The sequence below is a fragment of the Triticum dicoccoides genome, chromosome 4B (genome assembly GCF_002162155.2).
Source record: "Triticum dicoccoides isolate Atlit2015 ecotype Zavitan chromosome 4B, WEW_v2.0, whole genome shotgun sequence".
Taxonomy (NCBI): Eukaryota; Viridiplantae; Streptophyta; class Magnoliopsida; order Poales; family Poaceae; genus Triticum; species Triticum dicoccoides.
Genome location: NC_041387.1, coordinates 381,792,602 through 381,798,601, shown reverse-complemented (window position 1 = coordinate 381,798,601; position 6,000 = coordinate 381,792,602).

Here is a 6,000-nt window from a genome sequence, read left to right as displayed (position 1 = left end):
TCGAGGTGACAAATTTTGTTATGCGCTCCGGCTTATGTTTCCTTGTACTAACAATGCAGCTGAGTACGAGGCCTTACTCCATGGTCTCCGGATGGCCAAAGAGATGAATTTGAGCCGGGTAAGGTGCTTGGGCGATTCAGATCTCGTGGCCCAACATGTGTCAGGCAAGTGGGACTCCAAGGATCCCCTTATGGCGGCTTACTGTCGTGAAGTAGATGTTGTGGCTGGGCACTTCAAAGGTTATCAAGTGGAGCACATTGATCGAAGGAAGAATGGGGTGGCTGATGCTTTAAGCCGGTTGGGATCTCAGTGTAAGCCGGTGCCGCCTAACACATTTCTCGATGTTTTGCATAAACCTTCTGTCAAGGTACCTACAGAGGAAGAACTAGCAGTGCCAGACCCAGAGGCACATCTGGTGGCAGCTCTTACGTCATCCCAGATTGGACAGTGCCATATTTGGCCTATATGACACAGGGAGAGTTGCCTGAGGATGAGACCTTGGTGAGACAAATCATCAGGCAGTCCAAATCTATGACGATTGTTCATGGCGAGTTACATCACCGCAGTGTCACTGGGGCGTTTCAACGTTGTGTGTCGCCTTGAGAGGGTCAGGAGATACTTCGTGAAATCCATGAAGGTGATTGTGGTCATCATGCCGGTTCAAAATCTCTTGTGGCCAAGGCTTTCTGTCATGGTTTCTATTGGTTGACGGCTCATGCTGATGCGGAGGATCTAGTCAGCAAATGTGAGGGATGTCAAAAATTCTCACGACGAGATCATGTGCCGGCTCAAGAGTTGAGGATGATTCCAATTACTTGGCCGTTTGCAGTCTGGGGGCTTGACATGGTTGGACCTTTCAAGAGGTCTATGGATAAAAAGACATAGCTCCTGGTGGCAGTGGATAAGTTTACAAAGTGGGTTGAGGCAGAGCCGGTCAGTAAGTGTGATGCAACCACGGCGGTTCAGTTCATGAAAAAGGTGATCTTTCATTTTGGTTTCCCACACAGCATCATAACTGATAATGGCACTAATCTCTCCAAGGGTGCCATGGAAGAGTTCTGTCAACGAGAACATATACGGCTTGATGTTTTGGCTGTTGCTCATCCTCAATCCAATGGTCAAGCAGAAAGAGCTAATCATGAGATCCTGAAGGGCATCAAACCCCGGCTCTTGGTCCCCTTACAGCGGACTCCGGGTTGTTGGGTGGAGGAGTTACCTTCTGTACTATGGAGCATCAACACTACACCTAACAAATCTACCGGTTACACACCTTTCTTCATGGTATACGGAGCAGAGGCAGTCCTGCCAAGTGACATCCGGCACGACTCACCCCATGTGGCGGCTTATGTTGAGGCCGATAACGAAAAAGCTCGTCAGGATGCACTTGACTTGTTGGATGAGGAGCGATACTTGGCAATAGCCCGCTCGGTGATTTACAGCAAGACCTGCGCCGCTATCACAGCCACCGGGTTAGAAGAAGAACCTTTCAGGAAGGCGACTTAGTGCTCCGGCTCATCCAGGACCAGTCTGACATGCACAAGCGGTCCCCACCTTGGGAAGGACCCTGTGTGGTTAGCAAGAATCTGAACAACGGGTCATACTACCTCATCAATGTTCGAGAGCACAAAGACTCACATAAGTCGGAGGAGGAGACCCGCCGGCCGTGGAATATCGCTCATCTCAGCCTTACTATACTTGAGCCACCGGCTCTCAAGATGTATATATTTTGACGATGTAGATATTATATAAAGCAATAAAGCAGGACCTCTGTCCTTTTTCCCCTCAAAGGTTTATATGTCTTCTTTATCAGGTGGTGGAAACAACCAACAGGGAGCGGATCATATCTGAATCCGGCTTTCCCTTTGGTCCGGCTTATGATCATATCTGAATCTAGCCATGATCACTTGGGGGCTTCCTGTTCAAACATAGGTCGTATTTGAACCAAAGAGAACATAGCTGTCGATACCCACTTGATCGGCATACTGCCAAACCCACTTGGGGGCTTCTTGATCATATTTGAATCATAGCTTAACCCCTTTGGGTCTGATCTGGATCATATTCAAATCAGCGTCATTAAACAACTCTTATGGTCACTTGGGGGCTTCCTGTTCAAACATAGGTCATATTCGAACCAAAGAGAACATAGCTGTCGATACCCACTTGATCGGCATCGCCAAAGCCACTAGGGGCTATATGATCGTATCCGAATCTTAGCTTAACCCCTTTGGAACGGTTTACTGATCGTATTCGAATCAGAAGCCTTTGAATATTGTTTATTATCCATCATATTTCATAAGCATAATTATTTGACTATCTTGAGACCTTCTTGAAAGCATTATGAGATGGTTTTTGTTCTTCCGGCTTAATATTGATCGCCCCAGGTTGTTAAGTGCCAGGTGAACATTACATGTTCCAACTTTCAGGAGTTAAATTTACCCGCATGGTGTAGGTCATATAAGCAGGCGAGATTACCAAAAGGGTCGCAGGATAAGGCAAGCAAATTTAACATCAAGGAAATAAAAGATCAGCATAAGCTGGAAGTATATAGCGATGGCGGCTTACGAAAGTATTAAGCGCCGTAAACATGCGCGAAGGCACGACAAAAATTGAGAGATTTTTCTACCCTATTACAAGACTCCCCGAGTCTGAATAATGAAGCATTGTTTTAGAAAAGTCATAAACGCCTTGCGGTTCACTCCTTTGGTGGGCGTGAAGATTCCGGGTTATCCTTCTCCGCCTCTCCGTCGGCTGCCCTGTCCTGGAAGGTTGACGAGGCCCAGTCAATGCCACTCAAGGCTTCAAACTCAGCTTCATCATCTATTAAACCGGCTGGGTCCACTTCAGGGGCAAAGGTATGCTTACGAGTTGGAGGGATCAGGCTGACTTCATCATAGGGAGGTGTTGGAATTCTTCGGTTCTCACTGTCATAGCCCGGCTGATACTTGGTAAGGTCAGTGTCGTTCCCAATGAGAGTAGCCACGGGGCGTATATCTTTGACGCAGGCGGTGAAATCCTGTTCATCAAATACGGTCCCATCCTCTTTTAGACTCGGGTATCCAAGAGCGAGGTCGGCCAGGTCTAGTTCTGGAATCCATGCTTTTGCCCAACTCAACGCGGCTATGGCCCCGACTCTTGAGGACGCCCGCCTTAGATCTTGGACCCATTGAGTTAATATAGCAAGATACTTCAGCACGTCTTGCAGGAGGTGGGGAGTGGCATTTGATAAAGCTACAACGGCCAAAGCACGTTGTGACCCGGTGTACAGTTGCTCCACTAGAGTGTAAACCGCTTTGAGTTTGATCAACATGTTCTGCTTGAGATTTGTGCTCCTAGGGCCTGCGTTCATAAACATAAGGTGAGATGGAGATAACGATTAAAATAGTTATCAAAGGAAGGATTAGAATATTTGAGGTTATATATAGTAACTTACCGAAGATGGCTGAGACCATTTGAGATATCTGGCGCTTTAAGCCGGACAACTCGGCTGTTGCTTCTGCAAGTGATGTTTCTGCTGTCTCGACCCGGGTTACTAGCGAGGCCTTCTCATTAGCCCAGATTTTCTTCTCTGCCTCAAAATTCTTCTTCAACTTCTCTTGTTCAGAGACGCTGAATTCAAATTTGGAGTTGGCCTTTTGAATTTCAAGTTCTTGAGCTGTCAGACGACTCTTCAGGTCAGCAATCTCCGACTCAAATTGACTTATGGTGGCCTGCATTGATGCCGGGTTATAGTCAGAATCATGGTAAGATAACATTAAGTCCAAGGTACTTTTCAAGAAAAGATACTTGACACTTGGGGGCTAATGTATGCTGAAGAATTTTAACTTACAATGCCAGTTCATGCAAATTAAGTCCCAAGCACTTTGCGAGCAAATATACTTGACACTTGGGGGCTAATGTGTATCGCAAGTTCAAGGTATCATGTTACAACCGGGTTAAATATCTTTTTTCTAAACCGGACAAAGCAGTGCTAAGCAGTTTTCTAAGTCTACAACATATTTATTCATAAGCAATAGACTTGGGGGCTGATACAGTAAGTATGATTCAGAAAAGTAGCATAAGTTATACCTCAGATTTTTGCTGTATTTGCTTCACCATGTCAATTTCCAGGTCACGACTGCTATGTACTTGATTGAGATAGCCAGAGAGTATATCTCCAATGCTTAAATGAGTATATGTGACGCCCCCGATTCAATCGTACACTAATCATGCACGCAAACGTGTACGATCAAGATCAGGGACTGACGGGAAGATATCACAACACAACTCTAAAAACATAAATAAGTCATACAAGCAACATATTACAAGCCAGGGGCCTCGACGGCTCGAATACAAGTGCTCGATCATAGACGAGTCAGCGGAAGCAACAATATCTGAGTACAGACATAAGTTAAACAAGTTGCCATAAGATGGCTAGCACAAACTTGGATACAGATCGAAAGAGGCGCAGGCCTCCTGCCTGGGATCCTCCTAAACTACTCCTGGTCGTCGTCAGCTAGCTGCACGTAGTAGTAGGCATCTCCGGTGTAGTAGGAGTCATCATCAACGGTGATGTTTGGCTCCTGGGCTCCGACATCTGGTTGCGGCAACCAGGTAGAAGGGAAAGGGGGAAAAGAGGGAGAAAAGCAACCGTGAGTACTCATCCAAAGTCGCAAGCAAGGAGCTACACTACATATGCATGGGTATATGTGTAAAGGGACATATCAGTGGACTGAACTGCAGAATGCCAGAATAAGAGGGTGATAGCTAATCCTGTCGAAGACTACACTTCTGGCAGCCTCCGTCTTGCAACATGTAGAAGAGAGTAGATTGAAGTCCTCCAAGTAGCATCGCATAGCATAATCCTACACGGCGATCCTCTCCTGGTCGCCCTGTTAGAGAGCGATCGCCGGGTTGTATCTGGCACTTGGAAGGGTGTGTTTTTATTAAGTATCCGGTTCTAGTTGTCATAAGGTCAAGGTACAACTCCAAGTCGTCCTGTTACCGAAGATCACGGCTATTCGAATAGATTAACTTCCCTGCAGGGGTGCACCACATAACCCAACACGCTCGATCCCATTTGGCCGGACACACTTTCCTGGGTCATGCCCGGCCTCAGAAGATCAACACGTCGCAACCCCACCGAGGCACAACAGAGAGGTCAGCACGCCGGTCTAAATCCTGTGCGTGCAGGGGTCTGGGCCCATCGCCCATTGCACACCTGCACGTTGCGTGGGCGGCCGGAAGCAGACATAGCAACCTCCATTACAAAGGAAGGCACGTTACGCGGTCCAATCTAGCGTGCGCCGCTCAGTCGCTGACGTCACGAAGGCTTCGGCTGATACCACGACACCGAGTGCCCATAAGTGTTCCCGCGTAGTTGGTTAGTGCATATAGGCCAGTAGCAGACTCAGATCAAATACCAAGATCTCGTTAAGCGTGTTAAGTATCCGCGAATGCCGACCAGGGCCAGGCCCACCTGTCTCCTAGGTGGTCTCAACCTGCCCTGTCGCTCCGCCACAAAGTAACAGTCGGGGGCTGTCGGGAGCCCAGGCCCACCTCTACCGGGATGGAGCCACCTGTCCTTCCAGCCCCCTTATCTGAATCACTTGCGAGTACTCAACGAGCTGACCTGACTTTAGTCACCATCTGTATAGTATGTATATATAGTATATACCCGTGATCACCTCCCGAGTGATCACGGCCCGATAGTATAGCAAGGCAGACTGACAAGAATGTAGGGCCACAGATGATAAACTAGCATCCTATACTAAGTATTTAGGATTGCAGGTAAGGTATCAACAGATGTAGAAACAATGTCAGGCTATGCATCAGAATAGGATTAACGGAAAGCAGTAACATGCTACACTACTCTAATGCAAGCAGTATAGAGGAGAATAGGCGATATCTGGTGATCAAGGGGGGGGGGCTTGCCTGGTTGCTCTGGCAAGAAGGACGAGTCACCAACATCGTAGTCGAACTGGGGGTCGCCGGCAGTCTCGGGGTCTATCGGAAAGAAGTAAT